Source organism: Hyaena hyaena, unplaced genomic scaffold (assembly GCF_003009895.1).
Source record: "Hyaena hyaena isolate Hyena2069 unplaced genomic scaffold, ASM300989v1 scaffold_24, whole genome shotgun sequence".
Taxonomy (NCBI): Eukaryota; Metazoa; Chordata; class Mammalia; order Carnivora; family Hyaenidae; genus Hyaena; species Hyaena hyaena.
Window position 1 is genome coordinate 677,256 of NW_024080656.1, and position 12,578 is coordinate 689,833.

Consider the following 12,578-nt stretch of genomic DNA (forward strand, 5'->3'; position numbering starts at 1 on the left):
AAGCCACACCCCAGATGGATTGATTCAAAATGTTTGAGAAATGGAGTCAGCCATGGGTATTTTTGTTTGTTTGTTTCAAGTTTTTATTTAAATTCTAATTGGTTAACATATAGTGTACTATTCATTTCATGAGTAGAATTTAGTGATTTATCACTTACCTATAATGCCCAGTGCTCATCACAACAGGTGTTTTCCTTAATACCCATTACCCATTTAGCCCATCCCCCACCCACCTCCCTTCCACCAATCCTCAGTTTGTTTTTATAGTTAAGAATCTCCTCGGTTGCCCTCCCTCTCTTTTTTTCCCTTCCCTTATGTTCATCTGTTTTGTTCCTTAAATCCCAACCCTGAGTGAAATCATATGCTATTTGTCTTTCTCTGAGTCATGGGTATTTTTTTTAAGATTTACAGGTAATTTCACTCTACAGACACATCAACTATGCCTCCTTAACCCAATTAATCTTTAACTCAGGTTATCTGTTTCTACATAATTGATGGTTCGCTCATGTTTATTCACTTTATTACACTTCACAGATAGTTTTCACAAATTGAAGGTTTATGGCAGCCCTGCATCAGACAACTCTATCAGTGCCATTTTTCCAACAACATTGACTCTGATTCCTTTTTGGTAATTTTCACAATATTTCAAACTTTTTCATTGTTACTGTATTTCTTATGGTGATCTGTGATCTGTGGCCTTTGATATTGCTACTGTAATTGTTTTGGGATGCCATAAATAGTACCCATATAAGACAGTGACTTAGTTGATGACTGTTGCATGTGTTCTGACTGCCCCAACAACTGGCCTGTCCTCTTTCCCTGTATCTACTCTCCTCAGGCCTCCCTACTCCCTGAGACACAACAATATTGAAATTACATGGATTAATAGCCCTAACAATGACCTCTAGTTGTTCAAGTGAAAGAAAGAACTGCATTCTCTCACTTTAAATCAAAAGCTAAAAATGATTAAGCTTAGCAAGGAAGTCATGTCAAAAGCTGAGACAAACTAAAAGCTAGACCTCTTGTCCTAGTCACCAATCTGTGAATGCAAAGGAAAAGTTCTTTAAGGAAATTAAAAGTACTACTCCAGTGAACACATGAACGATCAGAAAGTGAAACAGACATTGCCAATATGGAGAAAGTTGAGGCGTAAAGCCTGTTTCAGAGCATGGCCCAAATTCTCTTCAATTCTATGAAGTCTGAGAGGTGAGGAAGCTACAAAAGAAGTTTTGAAGTTAGCAGAGGTTGGTTCAAGAAGCTTAAGGAGAGAAGCTGTCTCTACAATATAAAATGCAATGTGAAGCTTCAGGTGCTGATGTAGAAGCTGGAGCAAGTTATCTAGCTAAGACAATGAATGAAGGTGGCTGTACTAAACAAAAGATTTCCAGTGTAGACAAAACAGCTTACTATTAGAAGATGCCATTTAGGACATTCACAGCTAGAGAGAAGTCAATGCCTGGCTCCAAAACTGTAAAGGACAGGCTGACTCTCTTGTTAGGGACTAAGGCAGCTGGTGACCTGAAGTTGAAGCCAATGTTCATTTGTCATTCTGAAAATCTGAAGTCCTTTAAGTATGCTGCATCTACTCTGCCTGTGCTCTGTAAATGGAACAACAAAGCCTGGTTTACTAAATTTTAAGGCTACTGATGAGAAATAGTGCTCAGGAAAAAATAAGTTTCCTTTCAGACTATGACTGTTCACTGATAGTCACCCAAAGGTTCTGATGTACAAGATCTATGTTGTTTTCTTGCCTACTAATACAACATCTAATTTACAGCCTATAGATCAAGAAGTCATTTCTACTTGCAAGTTTTATTATTTAAGAAATACATTTTGTAAGGTTACAGCTGCCATAGATAATTAATTCCTTTGACAGATCTTGACAAAGTAAATTAAAAACCTTCTGGAAAGAACTCACAATTTTAGAGATCATTAAGAACATCCATAAGTTATGGGAAGGGGGCAAAATATCAACATGAACAGGATTTTGGAAGAAGTTTTGAAAAGTTTAAGACTTTAGTGGAGGAAGTCACTGAGGATGTGGCAGAAATAGCAAGAGAACTGGAATTAGAAGGGAAGCCTGAAGATGGGACTAAACTCTAAAACTGATAAATCTAGAAACACTGCTATCAGTTTATTATTTAGAAATACGTAGAGGGATAGATATAAGACATAAGGAAATAACTTCATTGATAGAAAGGAATATGGCAAGCGGTGTCTCCCTTTCATTATAAGTCTTATAAGACTCTATTAAATCATGAGAATTATCAATTACTTGATACTTCATTAAAAGAAGAATTGCACTGTTTTTTAATGTATGTTTGTCATGTAAATTATGGCTACTAACCAAAGTTTCCCAGTTTTGATTATCCTTAGAAATGCCTAATACTAATAACATTTTGGATCTTTAACAAGTTAAGAATCAAATCACTGAGGGTAGTGATGGGCTACTAAGAGGTAGCCAAGAAGGAACTCTGCTGACAAGTACCTCATTTATGTTCCTCTATTTGAATATAATTGTATTTTCTTAAATAAAGATTGAAATGAGGTGCCTAGTAAGTATAAACGTATTGATGAGGGGAAGAGAATAAAATGTTTGAAATGGCAATTCTGGCAAAGACTCAAAATGATACCTCCAAGAGTACCTGACAAAAGAAACTAATGATTCATTCTTTCTGGGGATGGTCAATAAACATGGTATGGATAACTGGATAACAGGATGTGAGTCAAAATTTGAATTTGAGACTCAGCCTTCACAGATGTAACTTATTAAGATCTTGTTTTAGAACAGTGGCCATGATGAGGTTTGAAAACAAATAATATCTGGGGGAGCCTGGGTGGCTCAGTCGGTTGAGCAGCTAACTTCAGCTTAGGTCATGATCTCACGGTTCGTGGGTTCAAGCCCCACATTGGGCTCTGTGCTGACAGCTCAGAGTCTGGAGCCTGTTTCAGATTCTGTATCTTCCTCTCTCTCTAACCCTCCCCTGCTCACGCTGTCTCTCTCTCTCTCTGTCTCTCTCAGAAATAAATAAAACATTAAAAAAATTTTAAAAACCCAAATAATATCTAACACTTGTCTAGTACCTACTGTGTACCACAGGATGTTTTGCCCAAATCACATAATCAGTAAAGGGAAGAGCTAGGGAATTAACAGGGGTAATCTAGTACTAATGTCTGTGCTCATAATCACTTCAACTACAATGGCTCTTGAGTAACCAGAGCTTCACCATTCAAGGTTTGTTGTTAATGGGAAAATAAAAAGAGAAATGCCTCCAACACCCAACAGTCACCATACAAAAGAGCAATCCATAATACTTAGGTGGGAGGCAGAGGACAGAAAAAGAATATGTTCAACAGAGGCAGAGTCTCAGAAAGGTTATGACCCTCAGGTAGCCCAGGGAAGAATATTCAAGTAAATAGTCTAAGAATACAAACCTCTAGAGTTTGGGTAAATATGGAGCTTAGACAAGGAGCAGGCTAATAGAAGGAGGCTAAATAAAGAAATCCAAGTAAAAATATGATAATTCACACATATTCTAAATTGAAGAAAGCTATATTCTCTGTCTACTCTGTAATTGTCAACCATGCTTATTTAAAAAATAGGTTATACTGTGATAATTTCTCATAACCAGTAAAAAATGAATGCCTTTACAAAACCTGAACTAGGAATCTTTTATTGACTTGATAATGTGTTAGAACTGTGTGTTAGGGGCATCAGAAGAAAGTTTTTCTACTTCAAAACTTGCCAATATGAGTTATCAAAAGCACAAGTGATGCTTTAACATAGTGGAAATTTGGGCTACATAGTAGTTATAATTCATTTCTGCCAATATAAGCTGACTTGATTACCAGTGTTAAAGTGTATCCATCATTTTTAATTTATCTTAATATTTATTTATTTTTGAGAGAGAGAGAGAACCAGAGTGTGAGTGGGGAGGAGCAGAGAGAGAGGGAAACACAGAATCCAAAGTAGGCTGAGCTGTCAGCACAGAGCCTGACGTGGGGCTTGAATTCACAAACCATGAGATCATGACCTGAGCTGAAGTCGGACACTTAACCGACTGAGCAACCCAGCCTTCCCCATCATTTTCTAAATAAATAAGAAGGCAGTTATTAATAGTAACTTTGAACATTTTCCTTCTACATTATCTTTTATCAAAGCAGCCCCAAAGTAAATTAAATAATACATGTTTTAACATTTTTTTCTTACCCTACACTTTACTCTTGATGCTAACAAGCAGAGAAATAGTTGAGGAGTTGATGGTTTGGGGGAAGGGATGACAATTAACACTGTGCTTATTAAATGGCAGACACATTACAATCCTCACACATGTCTATTTATAAAAGTCAGGTCTGAGATCACAGCCGTTATTTTCCTACCATGGCATCTCATTTGTATGATATTGTGTTTTAACTTTATGTCTACTAGTGAATTTGTATTTCCCTTATCAGACAATAAATAAAGGTATGGACCCAGTCCTATTTCCTCTATTCCCAGCATCTGGTACAATGTCTGATAAAGAGTGAGAGCTCTAGGGGCACCTGGGTGGCTCAGTCGGTTGAGCATCTGACTTAGGCTCAGGTCATGAACTTGCAGTTCGTGAGTTCAAGCCTGAGTCAGGCTCTGTGATGACAGCTCAGAGCCTGGAACTTGCTTCAAATTCTGTCTCCCTCTCTCTCTATCCCTCACCTGCTCACACTTTGTCTCTCTCTCTCTCAAAGATAAACATTAAAAAAGTTAAAAAACCCTTTGTCTGATATGTCATTTGCAACTATCTTTTCCCATTCTGTTTGTTGCCTATTAGTTTTGTTTGCACGTATAGGAGGATTAGGAGGAACTTAACGGAGGACCATGGGGGAGAAGAAGGGGGGAAATGGTGGGGGAGAGGGAGAGAGGCAAACCATGAAAGACTCTTGAATACTGAGAACAAACTAAGGACTGATAGGTGTTGTGGGGAAGGGGGGAGATGGGCATGGAGGGGGGCACTTGTGGGGATGAGCACTGGGTGTTATATGGAAACCAACCTGAAAATAAACTATTTGTAAAAAAAAAAAGTTAAAAAAATAAATAATAATAAAAGAGTGAGAGCTTATTATGTGTTTGGTGAATGAGTGAATGAATATTGCCAGCTTTGATAAAAATGAGCTGCATTTTATGGAAGATTCAGACTTCAAATCATAAGACCTCACAACTATACTTGTGCAAGTTAGAGGAGACAAAGGTGACTGATAAATATTTTCAACACTTTTTACACTATACCCATACCAAGAGGAAAGCAGTCTCAGTTATTTCAATCTACATGTGAATGGCCTAGGATAATGGTGAAGGCCATGAAATGAATGTTTTGTGTGTCCTCAAAATTCTTATGTTGAAATTCTAGCCCTCAGTATGATAGTTTTAAGGGGTAGGGCCTTTGGTAGGTAATGATCTCATGAGGATGAAGCCCTCATGAATGTGATTAGTGCCCTCATAAAGGGGCTCCAAACCACAGTCTCACCCTTTTTCTGCACAATGAGATGTTGGCAGTCTGCCAGTCAAAACTGGAATCTCACCAGAACCTAATCATGTGGCATCCTAATCTTGGACTTGCAGCCTCCAGAACTGTGAGAAATAAATTCCTATTGTGTATAAGCCACCCAGTCTATGGTACTTTGTTATAGCAACCTTAATGGAGTATGACAATGATTGATAACAATACTCATATCTTTGATCTAATACTTCTATCTGTACCTATCTGCGTCTGTATTATCATCTAGGTCAATATAGATATGTCAATATATATCAATGAAGATATAGATACAAATATATACTAATATAGATAGAAGTAGAGAGAGAGAGAGAGATTAGCATGAAGACCAATTAAAAAACATAAGTATTTTATGTACCACATTTTTTACCTGTAATTATTTGCATTCTACAAAATACTATGACTTTAAAGTAAGTCAGTAATGTATCATACATATTTTGCTGGTAATGTTGGCATATCATACATTTTTTGCTAGTAACCTGAATACTGTGAGTGTTCAAATATTGATTATGGAATATTTATTAAATAATAAAAATTAAAAATACATAAAACTAAAAATAAATATTATTTATTAATTAAATATTTAAAATAAGTGGAATATTTATTAAACCATGATAGTTTTTCTTCTTTCACAGGATGATTGATTATTCACAAATGGTTTTAAACCAGCTGTCAATAGAAATAGCTATCATTATAAATTAACCCAAATCACAGAAACCCACTATGCTAAAAACAATAATTCACACGTGCAACAGCAAACCGTCCCTGAATAACCTTTTGACCTACTTTCTAACTTTTCTCAGGGTGTGGCACTGAACTCTCATAATGTAATACATTCCATTTCCTAGCTGTTTTAGACAAAAAATAAGAGTAAGATGAATTTCCAAATATGTTTATTAAGATCAAAGGTGAGTGGCAAATTTTTCAATTATATTTTTAAAGGTGAGTAAACTACATTTTGCTTCTTGGAAAGTTTTCCATTTTTGTATATACATTGTGAACCACATATTAAGTGATTTTATAAGAGAGAAGTTTCAGTGTCAATTACATATTAAAACAAAAGGGATATGGATTAGGCATTACACTTAGACTCTGGAGAATGATGAAATAACTGGAACCATCTTTGAAACCCTCAGCTACTGGAGCCTTCTCCTCCCCACTCTGTAATTGTCTGGGGTGCTCCCCAGCTCCCCAGTTCAATCCCAGGCACAGTGTCCAGTGACCCCACCTGCCTCTCCCAATCTCATTCCAGACTGCATGATAAGACCACTCCTCAAGGTTACAACTTTCCAAATGTGCCCAAAGGTGTTAACATATTGGAAGCTAGAAAACAATATCAAGTTTGCCATTGGCATTCTTCTAGTCAATAAGATAAACCATTATATTCTACAAAATGATGTCTAATTTGTAAAATATCCATTTTTCCTTGTAGGGCTCAGTATAACTATTTTTCTCTCGAATGGGAAAAAATGTGGCCCATAAAAAACGTTCACATTTAAAAAAAAAAAATTTTAACTCTTATTCATTTTTGAGAGGCAGAGACAGAATGTGAGCAGGGGAGGGACAGAGAGAGAAGGAGACAGAATCCAAAGCAGGCTCCAGGCTCTGAGCTGTCAGCGCAAAGCCTGACAGGGGGCTCAAATACATGAACCATGAGATCATGACCTGAGCCAAAATCAGACTGAGCTCAACAGACTGAGCCACCCAGGCACCCCAAAATGTTCACATTTTTTAATTGGCTTTCATTCAAATATAGATACAGATGAAGATATAGAAGCAGACAGGTATAGGAATAGGTATATAGTCATAGTCCTGTGTATAGGTATGGGCATGGACATCGGTACAGGTATAGCTATAGCCACAGCTATAGGCATGGGCATTGGAATGGGCATAAGCATGCATATAGACATAGGCATGGGTATAGGCAGAGTGTGGGTGTGGGAATATCCACAGGCATGGGCATAGGGATAGGCATGAGAATAGGCAAAAGGCAAGGCTACAGGCATGGATATAGGCATAGGCATGGGCATGGGCATATAAGTGTGTATAGGCACAGACATAGGCATTGATATAGGCATAAGCATGGACACGGGCATATGCACAGACATACACATGAGTACAGGCATAGACATGGGTATAGGCATAGGCATGATTATAGGCATGGATATAGTCATGGGCATATACGTAGGTCACTAGTACCTTACACCACTTTATATAATGACTTCTCCTCTCTATTCTCTTCTCAATTAGAACTCTCTTTTTCCTAGGTATCTGCTATCAACTAGTAGTATGAGAAAATGCTGTCAGAAATGTCCATTCTAAAAGTAACTTTAGGGGGTACCTAGGTGGTTCAGTTGGTTGTGTGTCTGACTTTGGCTCAGGCCATGATTTCACAGCTCATGAGTTTGAGCCCCACATCCTGCTCTGTGCTGATAGCTCAGAGCCTAGAGCCTGCTTCAGATTCTTTGTCTCCCTCTCTCTCTGCCCCTCTTCCTCTCATGCTGTCTCTCTCTCTCTCAAAAATAAACATTAAAAAATAATTAAAAAAATAAAAGCAACTTTCGGGGCGCCTGGGTGGCTTAGTTGGTTAAGCATCCGACTTTCACTTAGGTCATGATCTCACGGTTCGTGGGTTCGAGCCCCACGTCGGGCTCTGTGCTGACTGCCAGCTCAGAGCCTGGAACCTATTTCAGAGTCTGTGTCTCCCTCTCTCTGACCCTCCCCTGCTCACGCTGTCTCTCTCTCTCTCCTAGAAATAAATAAAAATATTAAAAAAAAAAATAAAAGCAACTTTAGGAAGAAATGGATATTTGATCTTGAAACAGCATGACAAAATAAAGCCAGTCCCTTTGATAGGTAGTGGTGAGGAGGTATAGTAATGGGGCAGGTATCTTGCTGTGTAAATCAAACCTCACAGTACAAGTGTGAGCATTGAAGTATTACATAAATCCTCAACCAAGAGTCAGAATTACATCATTCTTAGCTGTCTACCCATTAAGAGTAAGGTCAGCCCCCTAGTTTTTAAGAGATTGAAAAGAATAGGACATTAATATCTACACCTTAGGGAGAAAACATTATTCTTGCATATCAAATACATCAAGTAACCCACTAGCTTAGATCTGAGATTGCATTTGCAAAAAAATGTAGTTGGAATTGAAATTTTCATTTTGTACCTCTTTGTGAAATTGCAGATGGATTAACATCCATGGTCACTGAGTTCCATTTCCATAGATATAGTTTGAGTTGTACCAACCAGAGACAGATTGTGTATTTTATTACTTTGTTTAAAATATCACTCAAACATTTTAAAAATATCCCAGCACTACAGAACATCACATAAGAACATAATGACAATATTTCATCTACTTTAAACCATTTTAAGGTCCCTGTGGCATTTAAAAAAATGTGTACCTAGATTGTGATGTTCAAAGTCTATTAGTTGAGCTCAGCACGCTGGCTTAGCCTCCAGGGAGCTCTTTAAAAAGCCAAATTTAAATGAATTTGTAATCCCATTAACATCCAGGGAAGAGTTAACCAGATAACCAGACATTTCATTTACTACACTTCTAAAGAGTCTTAGAAAAGATAGGGAGAAGAAATGTTTTTGTCTAAGCTCCTGAAAAAAGATACTGTTTTATTTGGTTTTACAATGGAGGATTATAGCTGGGAAGAAATTCAGTGGTCAAATAAATATGAAAATTATGTTATTCTTCCCTTCTGAGTAGTAAATTTCTAGAGATGATGTTTTTATGTTATTGTATTTCTCACAACACAGAGTTTTGAATACTATATGTTTAATATATTATTGCAAATGTAATGGCATATATAAGTTGTTGATCTCTTATTTGGAATCTAGCACTGAATGAATCTTAAATAATGACAGTGATGAGCCTTTAACCCATATTGAATACGTATGTTATTTGGAGGATATTTTGAGGTATTCCCAATGGTATTAAAAATATATGTACATAGATATAACCGTGAAAGTTCATTTTATGAAGATGAGCTCATTTGACTCAGCTAGTAACTCAATCTAGTGGGCTTTGGGTGTGTTAGGGAACAATACAGTCAAAATCCTCTACTCTCACTCTTCCTGGTGATGGAGTCTGAGAAGATGCAGAGAAATAGCACCTTGCAAGAGGAAGGAAAAGAAGAAAGAGCAGCCTCAGACATCAGGTGGCTGAAGGAGAAAAAGTATTTAGTGTCTGCCATACCTTTGTATCTTTCAATGACACTTTCATCTGTGGCACCACCCACCTTTCTGGCAAGGAAGCCATTTGCCCATGTGACTGGTAGGATGAAGGTGAAGGCTGGCAAAGATGAGTCTTCTCCATATGCTGCCATGTTGGCCACCAGGATATGAAACAGAGGTTCAAGAAGCTGGGTTTCACTGCCCTCCACATCAAACTCTGGTCCACAGGAGGAAAGAAAATCAAAACCCCTGGGTCTGGATCATAGTCAGCCCTCAGAGCCCTTGCTTATTCAGGGATGAAGATCAAGGAGGATTGAGGATGTCACTCCCAAGCCCTCCAATAGTACCAGCAGAAAGGTAGGGGGAAAGGTTCACTGTGGTCACTTTCTGTGAGCAAGACTCCTCAAATTACTGTTTTCTATAAATAAATTGACTTCCTGTAGGCTTAAAATAAAATCCAAACCCTTACTCTCTTATGTCTCAGCAGAAAGATACAACCAATAAATGATAGATATAATAAATGATTCTGTGGCATGTTAGAAAGCTATAAATACTACGGAACAAAATAAAAAGCAGACCAAAGTAAGGTTATTTGAAACTTTGAATGACAGTATTATGGGCTGTTGTCAACTTGAAATATTCAAAGGAGTGGTCAAGGTAAGCCTCATCAAGGTGAAATTTGAGCAAGATTTGAGGAGTTGAAAATGGTGGCCAAGGGCAGAGTATTCCAGACAGAGACAACATCCAGAGCAAAGGCCTCAAGGGAAGACCACACTTCATGTGTTCAGGGAAAAGCAAGGGGATGGATAACTGTGGCTTTCTGAGGTAACGGCAGCAGGGAAGAGCTGTGGAAATTAGGTTGGAAGGGTCATGGGGGAGCAGTCTAGGTCAAATAGAGCCTGGCAAATGTTTGCATGAGCTTTAGCTTCACTGAGTACAGTGAAGAGCCGTTGCAGAATTCCGAGCAGAGAAACAATCCACCCCGATGTAGGTTTCTGATGAATTTACTGGTGTATATAGGACAGACTATGAAGATGAAGATAAACCCAGAGTGACCCATTAAAAGACTATTTCAGTAATTCTGTGACAGCTGATGGTGGTTCAGATCGGGGTGGAAATGGTGGAGAAGAGCTTAAAATTGGCCAAATTCTGAATATAGTTTGAAGTTAGAACAAAAGGACTTCTCAGTGGATTTAAACAGGGTATGTTCCAGAAAGGAGGACCAACAATGACTCCAAAAAGCTTGGCCCAGGCACTTCCAAGAATGAAATGTCCCACAATTCTTTGGGGAATTGAGGGAAACTACATGAAGGAAGTTAGAGGAGGAAGATCTGGAGTTTGGCTTTGGACATTAAGTATATCTAGGATGAACACAAGTGAATCATTGGATATATGAGTTTGGGGTTCATGTGAAAGGTCTAGGCTGGAGGTTATCAGCATGCAGAAGGTCTGAAAGCCACTAACCTGAAGGAAACCAAGAGCTAGAGTGTGTGGACCAAGGACTAAGCTTGGTCTTAACCATTAAGAGGTCAGAATAAAAAAGAGCATCAGCAAAGTTGCCTGGGAAGGAGCAACCAGAGAGCTAGGAGAGAAGTCATGTATGGTGGGTATTCTTAAAATCCAAGTGAGGAAAGTGCATCAAGGAAGAATGATCAGCTTGGTTAAAACCTATGATGGGTTAAGTGAAGTGAGCTTGGAAAACTAGCCACTAAATTTAGTGACATGGTGCTCATTGGTAAATTAAAATGTTAATTCTGACAATGTTCACTATTTTCTTTACATTACCATTTTGCCTTCTAAGTGGAAGTTACCTCCACCCAAGATCTCTGTCCCTGACCTCAGCTGTTTCTTTCCTTTTTCTAATTTTGCTTCTCTTGTGGACAAAGGTATATTGGCTTTCTCTTAAATCTCTTATTTAATTCTCTGTACTTGTGTTATGTACTCTCTCTGCATGTCCTTTTTGATGCCCATAATTTTTTAGATTTAATTTTTCCACATTATGGTATAGAGCTATGTTTGAAATTCACTTATTTTTTCATTTCTTAGTCTATCTTGATTTTTTGTAATTTTTCCAGATTATCTCATATTTGTGCTTTGTCTTAGCTGCTAAATTTAAAAATTATCTAGCATTAATCAACTTTGATATTTATGTATTCATTTTATTTATTTTAAAGTTTATTTATTAATTTTGAGAGAGGAGCAGCCCTTTGAGCAGGAGAGGGGCAGAGAGAGGCAGAAACAGAATCCCAAGTAGGCTCCAAGCTGTCAAAGCAGAGCCCAAAGCCAGGTTCAATCTCCCAAGCCCTGAGATTATGACCTGAGCCTGAATCAAAAGTCAAATACTCAAAGGACTAAGCCACCCAGAATCCCCTCAACTCTGATATTTATTAAGCATCATAGACAGTGAATTATAACTGTTTCTGACAACAAAAATCTATTTCTCCCCAACCATCATCTTGTTAATTTGACAACATAGCTAGATTCCTCCTCAGGCATTCATTTAGTCTTCATGAGGAAATAGAAAAACTTACGGCAGATTTTTATTTCTAATTCCTTCTTGTCAAAACTGCTACTTTATAAATACATTTCCTGCTCCATTCTTTTGTGTTGAATGTTATTGCGTTCTTATTTTTTTATTTCTGGGAATTGTTGTATTTTTATTTGCCAACTCTGACTTTTATTGTAACTGACCTTTGTAATTTCTTATTTATTCAGATTCATGTCATCCTGCTGTTGTAGGCATACTGGAATGTAGAATTGCATTCCAATTTAGTAGATGTTTCCAAACCAATAAATGTCATGTCCCACTGTGAAAATAGGACTGATGCAAAATGAGTCTGCATTAAAGAATGCAAAAC

General features: G+C 37.7%; 1 pseudogene; it reads left to right on the top strand.

Annotated features, from left to right (window-relative positions):
- The first annotated feature begins 7,358 nt into the window (after positions 1–7,358).
- On the top strand, positions 7,359–10,113 carry LOC120228524 (annotated as a pseudogene).
- The last annotated feature ends 2,465 nt before the right edge of the window (positions 10,114–12,578 follow it).